The sequence below is a fragment of the Dasypus novemcinctus genome, chromosome 13 (genome assembly GCF_030445035.2).
Source record: "Dasypus novemcinctus isolate mDasNov1 chromosome 13, mDasNov1.1.hap2, whole genome shotgun sequence".
NCBI lineage: Eukaryota > Metazoa > Chordata > Mammalia > Cingulata > Dasypodidae > Dasypus > Dasypus novemcinctus.
Window position 1 is genome coordinate 96,188,433 of NC_080685.1, and position 13,648 is coordinate 96,202,080.

At 42.8% G+C, this 13,648-nt stretch overlaps 1 protein-coding gene across 4 annotated transcripts in view; it reads left to right on the plus strand.

Annotated features, from left to right (window-relative positions):
* The first annotated feature begins 1,461 nt into the window (after positions 1-1,461).
* The window catches only part of HHAT (hedgehog acyltransferase), a 373,363-nt gene continuing 361,176 nt past the window's right edge, over positions 1,462-13,648 (plus strand). For 2 of the 4 annotated variants that reach the window (XM_058275157.2, XM_071207710.1), the window contains exon 1: positions 1,462-1,651. The gene's annotated coding sequence lies outside the window, so the exon portion shown is untranslated. The remainder of the gene's footprint in view (positions 1,652-13,648) is intronic. The other 2 variants (XM_058275159.1, XM_023584001.2) reach the window with 2 other exon arrangements.

A 13,648-nucleotide genomic window follows, 5' to 3' on the forward strand; every position in this document is an offset into this window, starting at 1 on the left:
TAATATAATAAAAATAATTACTTTGTATCACATTTGCTGCAAGAACTTTCCCGAGTCTATTGCTTACCTGTAAATTTTGGCTATTTTTATATAATTAATATTTCTAATTTACTTAAAGTTAAATATTTTCTTTTGTGTTTTCAGGTGAATATGTTTGTGTATGTGTGTAGAATGGAGCTGAATGTAAATGACAGTGAGCATACTTGTCTAATAGTATTTAAAAATAATGTAGGGGTAGTTCCTGAGTTACACACTACATGAACTGAGTTTTTGCACCACCACTCCCTCTGCCAAAGGGCCTTGGGGCTTAGTTATCAAATAAAATATGGGGTACCTAGTTAAATTTCAGATAAACAACAAATGTATTTTTTAGCATAAGTATGTCCTAACTATTGCATGGACCATACTTACACTAAAACAATTATTTGCTGTTTATCTGAAATTCAATTTTAACTGGACGTTCTGCATTTTTATTTGCTAAATCTGGCATTCCTACTAGTTTATGAACACCTGCTTACTGAATCACACCATCCTGTACTAGGTTTTGGGGATGGTGGGACCTAAGAGAAGAGAGTTCAAGTTCCCAGAGGATTTCGCAACTAGAAAAAGAATCTCCTGCAAGATTCCCTTCACAGCCTCTTTGTTTTCCCGCCACCTGAAGCAGAGTTATCCACATTTACCTGACTAGAACCACTGGAGACACCACTCCTTGTGGAATCTGATTCCTCTGCTTTGAGGAAGGATCAGAAGCCTGCGTTTTTAACAAGAGCCCAGGTGGCTAGGTAAGTCTGTGGACCTCTGGCAAGTCCGTCCCTTAGCTAGGCGTTGGAGACCTTTGAGCATCAGTCTGCATAAAGTCACTGCCCTAATTACTTCCCGTTGAGGCAGCTTCAGATCTTCCATTCTTTTAACAACCCATTAAAAATCTTTGTAAATTGCTTTACAATTCATAAAGCTCGTCCCATTTGATATATTACTCTAATTCGTGCGAGGAGGGAAACTTTCCATATTACCGAAGACCCGGCGGCCAGCAGGGGCTAAGTTCACCCCGCAAGCTCGTGGAGCAGCTAGGCCCGCCCTCTCTCCGCTCCACCGAACCGCCTCCCTTCGCCTACAAAAGGTACGCGGGGACCACCCGCGCGGGCTTCGGGAAGGCGCAGCGCCCATCTTGAGTTTCAGGTGACTTCCGCCTCCAAACCTGCAGACAGCAGGGACCACAATTAACAAAGAGGCGGGGTGGGGAGAGGTCTGTGTGAGTGGCTGAGCGCGGGAACCCGGCAGCCCCGGATGACCGGGAGCGAGAGCAGCCGCCGGCGGGCGCGGGAAGGTAACCGCGCAGCGCGGGAGAGACAGGCCGCGCGCTGGCCCCGCCTCCCCCAGCAGCGCCGCCCGCTCGCTCCCGCCCCGAGGCGCGCCGCGGAGGTCGAGCGCCGCCGCCTGGCGCCGAGGCCGCGCGGGCACGGCCGCGGGGGCGTGCTCCGAGGGCGCGCGCGGGCGCGGGGCACGCGCCGTCTGAGGCCCGCCGCCGGGAGGAGGGCGCGTCCCGGGAAAAGCTCGTCGCCGCCGGGACTCGGAAGTACAGCCAGAGGGTTGTTGGGAAGTCGTGGCGCGCGGGAACGCCGCCGCCGCCGCCGCCCGGGAAAGCCCGGAGGTTGGTAGCCGGTGATGGTGGGTGGCCCCGGGAGCTTAGGTGTTGGCGTTTAGCCTCAGTTTACTTTGTTGAAAAAAGAAATGCAGAAGATAAGTTCCGTTTCCCTGCCCAGTACTGGTGTGCGCGCCCGAGGGCGGGACCGAGGAAGCGCCCCGCTCTGCAGGGGAGACAAAGGCGACGGGGACCGGGCGCGCTCTGCGCCGGGCAGAGGCAGGGCTGGGGCCCCTGGCAGGGGTTCCCGGAGGCCGGGCCGGCCAGGCCAAGTCCACGCACGCCCCTGCCCCGTCCCTCGCCTAGGCTTGGTCCTTGTTTTCCGGCATCGTTGCAGGGAATTGTGAATTCTAGTTCCGTTGGCAGTATTAGGGAGCTCCTGCCTGACTGCTGCCACCCCAAGGACCCCAAAGTTAACGATTTCTTTTGACCTTTACTCTTGGGGCTCAGTTCCCCTCATCTGTTCTGGATGTAGCCTTCAGGTGTCACCAGTGCTTATTTGGGGAAGTCCTCCTCCCCTCACTCACTACCAAGGGGATGGAAGGAGTGAGTAGGAGGGGTGGCATTGGTCTTGAGGAACGAGCTGCGTCCTGGGTCCGTTGCTCTGGGAACAGGACGGCGCTGTCGGGCTGGGGCGGGGGAAAGTCTGCCTCGGTGATTTGCATCATGTGGAGCCGAGGCTCGTTTCTGTCCCCATGTGTTTTGGATTCCTCATTCATTCGCAGAGCTAGGTGCCTGCTTCAATGTGATTAAGTGCTGTGGAAACACAAGCCGAGGAGAGAGAAGGGTTCCTTGAGGAGGTGGTGGCTTTTGTAGTGGGTTTTGAAGAAAAAGTATGATTTTTCTCTTTCCCTTCTTTATGCTCCATCTTCCCTGTATTTTTTCACCCTCCTTTCTCTCTAGCAGCTCCTAACCCTCAAGGGTTGGGTAAGGACAGTCAGGTCGCACCTGAAGGGTTCAACAAACAATAACTTAATGGGTTCCACAAGCTTGCCAGGGTGTTAGATACATTATTTCTAACCCTTACAATAACTGGGAAAGATGGATAGTGTTCTCCCTGTTCACAGCTGAATAAAGAAGGCTTGGAGAGGTGACCAAGCCACACACTAGTAAATGTTGGGCTGGGGTTTGGACTTTTCTTTTTCTTTCCTGGATCAAAACTTGTGTTCTATGTATTGTTTGCTTTGCTGCCTCCTTGGGACTTAGGTTGGATGGGCCGACCCAGAGTGAAGACCAAGCCTCTGGAGAGAGCCGTCATTTTTGTGGTTCATTTTTGTGGTGTCTGGTCCATGGCGACTCTCGGGGTAACAGCAGGAACTAGTCAGCCTGGGCTTTTCTCATCTGTGTGTCTCCTGCTTCCAGCCCAGGGCCTGGCCCACGGGAAACGCTCCTTAATGCTGCAATGGCATTCCCTGCCCTGGATCAAATCCTTGATTTTATGCAGGTGATCTTGACCTTTTCTGTGCCATAGACCTCTTTGGAGTCTGCTGAAGCCAATGCCCGTGTTTTAAAAGGCATAAAAAAATACATAGGGTTACAAATTATATTGAAGCAGAGTTAAAATTGTGTGGGAATAATGTATATATGCTTCTTTATCAATGCATAAAATAACAAGATTCCATCATGGATCAAACAACTCCCATAATTAAAGAACTGATGCTCACGTAGGTGATATTTTGCAATATTTGTAAAAGCTGCACTGTAGTCTAAAAGTATGTGTGACTTTATTGGTGACAGAGTCCCCAGCACTGTTCTTACTTCTATGATTTGTTGGCCACATTCATAATCAAATGAAATCTTGAACTTCTGTTAGGAAGTTAGTGAAAATAAAGATGTGTGAGAAAAAAAATAAGTTTATGGCCCTCTGAATTCTACTTATTGACCCCTTAGTGGAGGGTTGGCGGTGAGGATGATAGGTGGTGAGGGGAAGGGTCAGGTAGGGTATCTAAGGTTAGGAACCCAATTTCGTGATTTTTTTCTTCAGAGGTCTTCCTGGCCACTCTGGAACATTGCTAACAGCTCTTTCCTTCTCTGCTAGCACCTCCTTTCCCTTGGGTTCACAGTTGTTTCTGTTGATAAAAGTGGTGGAGAGGGAATTGATAGTTTCTTTACATACTCTACCTGCTCTCCTCCTCCTGTGGATTATTCTGCTGGAGAGAATTTCTGCCGTAGTGCATATCAAATTGATGTGACAGCCTTTTATTTCCGTGGGTGGGAATGAACTTCAGTGGTGTATGGTGTTGCCAATGTCAGGGAAGAAGATAGTTATCACTACATGTCCCACAGACACAAGGTCATTAGATGTTGCTATCAACAATTTCATGGTGATAATTTTGAAATTCGTATGAAATGGTTAAGTTTTTAAGATAAAACACCTTTCCCGAGACATGAGAACTAGAAAATCTGGATTAAAGATTTTGGGTTCATGGTTAAAAACCTTTCCTAGATGTATGGGAGAAATTGGATTTGTAGTTAAAAACCTTTCCATAGCAAAATTTCCAGGCCCAGATGACTTCACTAGTGAAAATTCCCAAACATTCAAAAAAGAAATGAAACGGAAGGACCAAGAGGGAGCACTTTCCAGCTTCTTCCATAAGCCCATCATACCCTAAATACCAAATCTTGTTGAGGATATTACAGGCCAAACTTCCACTGAAAATTGTGCAAAAACATTAAAACGATGGATTAGTAAATCAAACCTAGCAGTCTATAAAAAGAACAATAAATCATGGCCAAATTGGATTAATTCTAGGAATATAATCTTTGTCTAACATTAGGAAATCTTTAAATGCAATTTACCATATAAGCAGAATAAAAGAAAAATTATTTGATAAAAGTCAATCTCCAATCATGATAAAAACTCTTTGCAAGCTAGGTATAGAAGGGTGCTTAATTAATATAAAAAGTATTTACGAAAGCTATAGCAAACATCATACTTAATGGTCAAATACTAAAAGCATTCATTTTGAAATTATGAGCCAACAATACTTATTTCATTTTTTTCAACATTGAAGCATAGGTCCTAGCTAGTGTAATAAGGCAAGGAAAAAAGTAAAATGATTGGAAAGAAGGAAATATAACTTATATTTGCACATTGCATGATTATGTATATAATAGAGAATCCAATGGCGTCTTCAGACTGTTAGAATCATTATAGAAATTTAGTAAGGTCACTAGAGATACAAGGTCAGAATAAATCACACACTGGTAAACAATGAGAAAATGAAGTTTAAACATAATACAATTACCAATACTATCAAAAAATTAAACATCTTAGAATATGTCTAACAAAAGATGGACAAGTCTGCCACACTGAAAATTATAAAACATTATTTAGAGAAATTAATGTTTAAACTAATGGGGAAAAACAACAACAACAAAATAAAGTAATGGAGGATACAACATATTCACGGGTTGGAATACTTAATAGTATAAAAATATCATTGCTCCGCAAATCTAATCCATAGATTCAGTGCAATCCCAACCCAAATTCCAGTAGGGTTTTTGAAAAAATAGAAGTGAACAAGCTGATTCTAAAGTTTATGGAAATTCTAGATGAGCTAAGAAGAGCAAAGTTGGAGGACTAAGCTACTAGATCAATATGTAATTATAATATAGGTGCAAGAATAGACAACCATGGAATTGAGTAGAGAATCCATAACAGGCTCATACATGTGTGGCCTCTTGATTTATGACAGATTTATGCAGATTATACTGCAGTGCAGTGAGGAAAAGATGGACTTTTCAATAAATGATGCTGGGCCAATTGGATATCCATATGGACAAAATTTTGATGACCAAACTCATTCCATAAGCAAAAATTAACAAAGATAATCATATACCTAAATATGAAAGCTAAAACAATAGGGCTTCCAGAAGGCAGGAAGATATTTTTATGACCTTGGGACAGTCTAGGGTCTATAGACTAGGTCACAAAAATCACTAATTAATACAGGAAAAGGTTGATAACTTCTCTTCCTCTCAAGATTCCATAAAGAGAGAAGTCAAGATACAGAATTAGGGAAATGCAAATTAAAACTACAATGAGGTATTACTACATAGTTGCCAGAGTGGCAAAAATTATAGACTGTCAATACTAAGTTAGGATATGGATAAACTAGAATTCTCGTTACATTGGTAATGTGTATGAAAATTACTATAACCACTTTGGAAATCTGTTTTGCAGTATCGTTTGCTAAAGCTGAACATACATGTCCCCTATGACCCAGCTATTCCATTATTAGGTAGATACTCAACATTGTCATACATAAGAACATTAAAAGACATGTACAAGAATGTTCAGAACAGTATTATGAATATATTATGAACAATAGCCCCAAACTGGAAACAACCCAAATGTTCGTCAATAGTAGAATGGATAAATGAGTAAATAAATTATATTATGGAACACTTACAGTGACAAGAATGAACAACTTATTGCCTCCTGCAAAAACATGGATGAGTTTCGCAAAGTTAAAAAAAAAAGAAGACACAAAAAGTAAGTGTTGTGTGATTCTATTTATATGAGGTTTAAAAACAGGCAAAGCTCTACTATGGTGGTAAAAGTCAGGACAGTGGTCACTTTTGGTGGCATTAGTATTTAGGAAAGGACAGAAGGGGGTCTCTGAGGCATTTGATTTTTTTTATCTGCATAGTGGCTACTTAGGACAGTTCATTTTTGAAAGCCTATATATTTTTTCTTTATATTTTAATAAACAGTACTTGGAATATCATAAAAAAATTTTGTTCATTCAGATCCCTCTAATCTGAGGAGTGTAAAATATGGTGGACATGATTCTTGGTGATTAAAAAGGCTTAACATAAATTACTGAGAATCTTCAGGGCAAAGAATCCAAAATCACCTCAGTAGCTTATTTGAATTAGGGACTTGTGAAATCGACCCTCTCCCTTCCCCCCGTTTTGTTTTCTTTCCCCTAGTCTTTAACAGGAATCTGACTTAAGGGCTTTTCATGTAAAAGACTTGGAGCAGATATAGCCCAGTGGTTGAGCACCCACTTTGCATGTACAAGGTATCCCTGGTATGTCCTAAATATATACATATATATGTAAATTGGACTTTTCTGCTTAAAAAAACAGACTTAGAGTTATGTTTTTTGATAAGATTGATATGACTGTGAGGTGGACTCCAAAAAATGCTGAAGTGAGAATTGACTACAAAATAACATTTTCAAATTTAATTTTCTTCCAAGAGTGTATATATATAATATATATATATTTAAAAAGATTTATTTATTTATTTCTCTCCCCTTCCCCCCCCTGCCCTGGTTGTCTGTTCTCTGTGTCTTTTTGCTGCGTCTTCTTTGTCAGCTTCTGTTGTTGTCAGTGGCACGGGGATCTGTGTTTCTTTTTGTTGCATCATCTTGTTATGTCAGCTCTCCGTGTTTGCAGCACCATTCCTGGGCAGGCTACACTTTCTTTCACGCTGGGCGGCTCTCCTTAGGGGGCGCACTCCTTGCTTGTGGGGCTCCCCTATGCGGGGTCACCCCTGCCTGTCAGGGCACTCCTTGCGCGCATCAGCACTGCGCATGGGCCAGCTCCACATGGGTCAAGGAGGCCCGGGGTTTGAACCGTGGACCTCCCATGTGATAGATGGATGCCCTATCCACTGGGCCACTTGCCAAGAGTATATTTTTGAAGTTTTTCATAGTTGGATTGAAAAACTCTAGTGTTTGATATGAGTCATTTAGTTAGGTACTTTCCTCCCACTAGCCCATGAATTCCTTGAGGGCAGAGATGGTGTATCAGTTTCCTATTGCTGCAGTAACAAATACCACAAATTTAGTGGCTTAAAACAACTCTAATTTGTTTGGAGGATAGAAGTCCAAAGTGTTGGCAGAGCTGCATTCCTGTAGAAGTCTCCCGGGGAGAATCTGTTTCTCTGCCTTTCCTAGCTTCCAGGGCTGCCTTCATTCCTTGGCTTGTGGCCCCTTTTTCTGTCTTCACAGTACGTCCTTCCAACTTCTTGCTGTCGCTGTCATATCTCTGTCTTTGATCCTCCTGCCTCTCTCCTATAAAAACACCTGTGGTTACACTTGGTCCACTGGATAATCCAGGATAATCTTCTCATCACAAATCCTTAATCAAATCTGCAAAGTCCTTTTTGCCAAGTACGGTAACATATTCACAGGTTATGGGGATTAGGGCGTGGACATCTTTGGGGACCATTGTTCTGTCTACCACAGATGGGATTTTTATATTTTGTCTTTAAAGCTTGCATAGTTCCTAGCTCTCAGTTGTAGCTCATTAACATTTGTTGAATGTTGAATGAATAAAAGGGTCTAAGATTGCATTATCTGAAGTGTATTTTCTGAAAGAAAAGCAGTGATGGTCTTGCCACATCAGGAGTTTTGATTTTGGTTTTATTTTTTTATTTTTATTTTTTTTTAGATTTATTTATTTATTTATTTAATTCCACCCCCTCCCCCGGTTGTCTGTTCTCTGTGTCTGTTTGCTGCGTCTTGTTTCTTTGTCCGCTTCTGTTGTCATCAGCGGCACGGGAAGTGTGGGCGGGACCATTCCTGGGCAGGCTGCACTTTCTTTCACGCTGGGTGGTTCTCCTTATGGGTGCACTCCTTGGCGTGGGACTCCCCTACGCGGGGGACATGGCACAGCACTCCTTGCGTGCATCAGCACTGCGCATGGGCTAGCTGCACACGGGTCAAGGAGGCCCGGGGTTTGAACTGCGGACCTCCCATGTGGTAGACGGATGCCCTAACCACTGGGCCAAGTCCGTTTCCCTGATTTTGGTTTTAGATACTATATTATAGGGGAGAGCTGACAAACAGAACGGTGAAGTGCCTGGGAACCAAGTCATGAAAGGAGTGGTTGAAGGAGCCATGGACATCTCTCCTGGAAGGGGGCTTGGGTTGGAGTGGGTGGCATGTAATTATCTTCAAATATTGAAGGAGTATTGGAAAACCTTTTCAGTCCACTTAGTAATAGCAATAACGCTGATAACAAGGCTAAGCATTTCAGAGCTTAGTGTGTCCAAGGCATGCTTCTTTCACTTTACAAACTAATTTAATCCTCACAGCAACATTATGAGGTAATAATTGTTGTCCCTGTTTTACAAATAAGGGAATTGAGGCACAGAGAAGTTACATACAACTTGCCCTAGTTCACACCGCTAGAAAGTGGCAAAGCTGTGACTCCAGCTCTGACATTCTGATTGCAGAGTTGTCCTCTAAGCTATCACAACATCCTGCCTCCATGCATTTAGTTCCAAGAAGGTCAGCTAGGACTAGTGGCAGAAGATTTTTGGAAACAGGCAGATTTTGACTCAGGAAAAACATGGTAACACTCAGAACTGCTTAGAGACAGAGGTTCCTGCCTTGTAATGTTAATAGAAATGGTCAGGTGCGTTACTGTAGAAGGAGTTCCCAGCCTAGCTAGAGACAAGACCAGGTGACAAGCTTCCCGTTGATCATGAGATTCTGATTTGGGAACAAATATATTTCCTTCATACGTTATATATATATAGAACAACAGCCTTCGTAACATTTTATGTAGTTAAGACCCACTGGGAAGTAAAATCCTTCCACTAACTTTCCAGTTTTATTTATTAGTAATCATAATATACATGGAGTAGTAGATTGTGTCCCTTTTTTTATTTATTTTATTTTTTATTTTTATTTTTTTAATATTTTTATTTTTTTAAAAATTTCTCTCCCCTTCCCTCCCCACCCCCCTTTGTCTGCTCTGTGTCTATTTGCTGCATCTTCTTCTTTGTCTGCTTCTGTTGTTGTCAGCGGCACGGGAATCTGTGTTTCTTTTTGTTGTGTCATCTTGTTGTGTCAGCTCTCCCTGTGTGCGGCACCATTCCTGGGCAGGCTGCACTTTCTTTCGCGCTGGGCGGCTCTCTTTACGGGGTTCACTCCTTGTGCGCATCAGCACTGCGCATAGGCCAGCTCCACACGGGTCAAGGAGACCTGGGGTTTGAACCGCGGACCTCCCATGTCCTGCCCTTTTTTAAGGTGCCATTGCTGCTTCTCCCATAGAGAGATAGAATCTCTTTTTCTCTTTTCTCCTCTCTCTTGAATCTGGTTTGGCCTTTTGACTTGCTTTGACCAATAAAACTTGGCAAGTGATGTCGCATGAATTCTGGAGCCTGGTCCTAAGACACCTTGCACCTCTCTCCTTTGTTCTCCTGGAACCCTGCCACCACCATGCTGTGAAGAAAACTAGTCTAGCCTACACTGGATGAGTGCCCCCTGGGGAGGACCGAGGAGCCTAGCTGACAGCCCCAAATGCCAGACATGTGAGTGAGGTTATCTGGGGTCCCCAGCCCCCATTAAACCGTGAGGGGACTGTGGTCCGTGAATGATTCCAAGGGAAATCGGAAGCACTGCCCAGACGGCCATCCCATGGGCTCATGAGAAAGAATAAATCATTGTTGTTTTAAGCCACTGAGTGTTGGGATGGTTTGTTGTGCCGTGATACATAATGTTTTGGTGCAGATTTGAAAATAGTACATATTTTAAAATTCTGTGATTAGACATTTCACCCACTTCAGCTGACTGCTTCCTATTGAATCGCTCCTCTTTCAGCCTTTCTGGATTTGGAGAAGTGTTTCTTTCCTCTTAGTATTATGTGGGTAGACTAGGGTTTGGGGAAAACTCTGATGTGGGAAGATACTGTTAGTCTGGACTTGGTTTTCCTGGGGAAAGTCATGTAGTTTAGAATCTGTGAAATAGGCCACTGTTTCATCAAATTGGACTCTGCAGAAAGACAGAAGTCTCATACCATTTTTTACCAAAATGTACTAAAATATTCTCCCCCTCCCGCGTTGTCTCATTTGCTTCAAAGTCATTGTCATTTCAGTGGCATCCTTTACTTTTATTACTTTGTGGTTTTCACAGTGCTCATTTGCTTCTGAATTTAGAGCTGCTTCAATTTTACTCAGCCCTTATTGCTACTTAACTGCACACTTTCCCCTCTGAATATCCAAAATAAATTGGTTTGGTCTAGTTTGCCTTCTTTAGTAAATCCCTTAAGGGATGTACAGGAGTTGCATTTTTTGTGTGCATTTTGATTTCACAGTTGATTTTCAGATTTTTTCTTCTTCTTCTTAGGGAGTACTTAAACTATAAATGACTTTGAAAAAAATCTTTTGCATTTATATAGCTTATTTTACCTTTTAGAATTCTTAATGCATTGATTTCATTATACATTTTGGAAAAAAAATGAATCAAGTGCACTCTGTAATAGGTGACTAGAAAGAAGACTCTGGAGTTGGACTTGGTAGGTTTGAATCAAAGTCCAATGTTTACTACCTGTGTGATTTTGAGCAAGTTTCTTAACCTTTCTGGACTTTGCTTTCCTCTTGAGTAAAATTGGAATACCAGAAATACCAACCTAAATGGATTATTATGAAGATTAAATTAGATAGTTCTTGTACTTTTTCACCATAGGCAATTTGTAAATATTACTTACAGTATAGCTGTCACTGTACTATAAGAAAGCTTGGTGGCAGAAAATCTCGTTTAGGACATTGAGCAGTTAGTAGGTAGAAGTGGTGAGGGTGATAGTGCTGCTAAAGGATTATCAAAGAAATGTCAGTGCTGTGAAAGCTTTTTTTTTAAAAGTTGCCTTTTTAAAGTCCTCTGGTGCATTTGGATTTTGGTTATTGCCCATTTAGTGCTTGATATCCAGATTGAGGAGCAGACAAAATTTTAAATTGAAGTGTTAGAATTCATTTGTTGTATGCATTGGAAATAAAGTACTTTTGAAATGGGATGGGAAATTGCTGGGGAACGAGCATCTTACAGCAGTTTTTTTAATGCATGTTTCAGGCTTCAGCGCTGTGAGCCATGCTTTTCTGCCAAGGTGAAGGAACAGGATTTTTGTCTGTAGGCAAGAGGGACTTGGGAACTCAGGTTCTCATATTTGCTCCTCACTGGCATCTCTGAGTCCATGGGCAGGTCACGTCTCCCTGAGCAGGAAGATGACCTCTTTGAAAGCAAACAGAGTATTAAATTACAAAAGTTAATGCAAATGTAAATTGCTCCAGTATCGAAAAAGCTGTTAGCTGAGAAATTCTTGCCACTTGATGGCTACAGTTTTATTCTGTGGTGCTTTTCAGTTCCATAATTCCCTGGATAAATGCTTTTTTGTTCAAATATCCAACATGGGGCTCCTGTTCTCCACATAGAGGTAGAAAGCTCCCTGTATTCCAGTCCTACCATTCTTCCCTCTAAGCCCAGGGACACCTCAGCCACGATATCCTTCTAATGCCTCATAGTAAATGCATTTTCTATCTCTACATTTTCACTTGCCTTGAATTTCTCACGTAAGTAATACTTAGCTTTGAGATCCTGCAGTCTTGCTACTTTGGAGTTGCTGTTTTATGTTTATTTTCCTCTTTTATTTTCACTGCCTCCTGGCTAGTTTGATGCAAGGTGCAGCTATTAATAATTGATCCTCATATTTGTTGCTTGGTCCCAGCACTTTCTCTCCACTTGCCACTGAGGGCCTGTTTTGCTGACCTCCCTGCCTCCAGACTCTAGCACAGTGTCAAGAGATGTCTTTTGAAGCTTCATTGAGAAATTAAAATTCCCCAGCTCAGAAGCCTGAGGTTTTTCTGTATACTCAAATCCCAAATTGCAAACATAAATGCTCTGCCACTTGGCTTCTATTCTTTCTTCACTAACTGTCCCCATTTTTTTCTTCTTCACGGTCCTAAGCAGTGTTCCCAGCCCAGTGACACGTTCTCAGACACACCTCTGCACCTTCCCTTTTCAGCTTTCACATGTCAATGCGAAACCCCATTATGTAGATTGATCGGGTGGATTCTGACTTAGAAATAGGTTGTGTTCTTATAGATTGACTGGTGCTTCTAGAAAGTGTTATGAATGGTGATTATTTTCTAGGCAGTCCCACAGATGCCTATTTAACTGATAAGGTTGCTGCAGAACTGAATCTATGCATGAAAAATAGAAAAACGATGCCAACACATTTGAATAAGAACTTCTTTGATTTTACCATGATTGCGTGTGCTTAGAAGAATATGGTTATTTAGAGAATGAGGTATAGAAACGTGAGAACTTTCTGTAGGTTCGGGAACTTCTAAGGGTTTGGACATTTTAAAAAGTATTCTAGTTATGTTCCCAAATGTATAGCTTTCCTTTTCCTTGATACTGTTGCATCATTATATCCTTTTAAACATGTATTCACTCTTATTTGCTTTCTGGGTTCATAGTTGAAGTGAACAGAGGGGTAAAAAATCTTGGGGGAAAGTAGTTTTCCTGAAATTAGTGGGCAAGAGTTGAAAAGGATTGTAAGGAGGAAAGGTCTGTTAAGAAGGGATAGTAGGGAAACGGACTTGGCCCAGTGGTTAGGGCGTCCGTCTACTACATCGGAGGTCCACAGTTCAAACCCCGGGCCTCCTTGACCCGTGTGGAGCTGGCCCATGCGCAGTGCTGATGCGCGTAAGGAGTGCCCTGCCATGCAGGGGTGTCCCCTGCGTAGGGGAGCCCCACGCGCAAGGAGTGCGCCCCGTGAGGAGAGCTGCCCAGCGCGAAAGAAAGTGCAGCCTGCCCAGGAATGGCGCCGCACACACTTCCCGTGCCGCTGACGACAACAGAAGCGGACAAAGAAACAAGATGCGGCAAACAGACACAGAGAACAGACAACTGGGGGAGGGGGGGCGGAATTAAATAAATAAATAAATAAATCTTAAAAAAAAAAGGGGATAGTATGGGTTTTTGTTTTTGTTTTTTGTTTTCTCCTATGGAGATAGCGTTTATGGACTTGTGAGTGATGAGATAACAGGTGAGAGTACTAGTCCTGAATATCATCCCTCTGGGATAAGGAGAGGTGGTAGGAAAGAGACATTGGGTAGAGGCTCTCCAGGTGGTTGGGAAAGACAGTTTGCTTCTCTCCAGGGTGGTTTTGGGTTGGGTGTGGGAAGAAGAAGAGAACTTGGGAAGTGGATTTGGCTCAACTGACAGAGCGTCCACCTACCACATAGGAGGTCCAGGGTCAAAC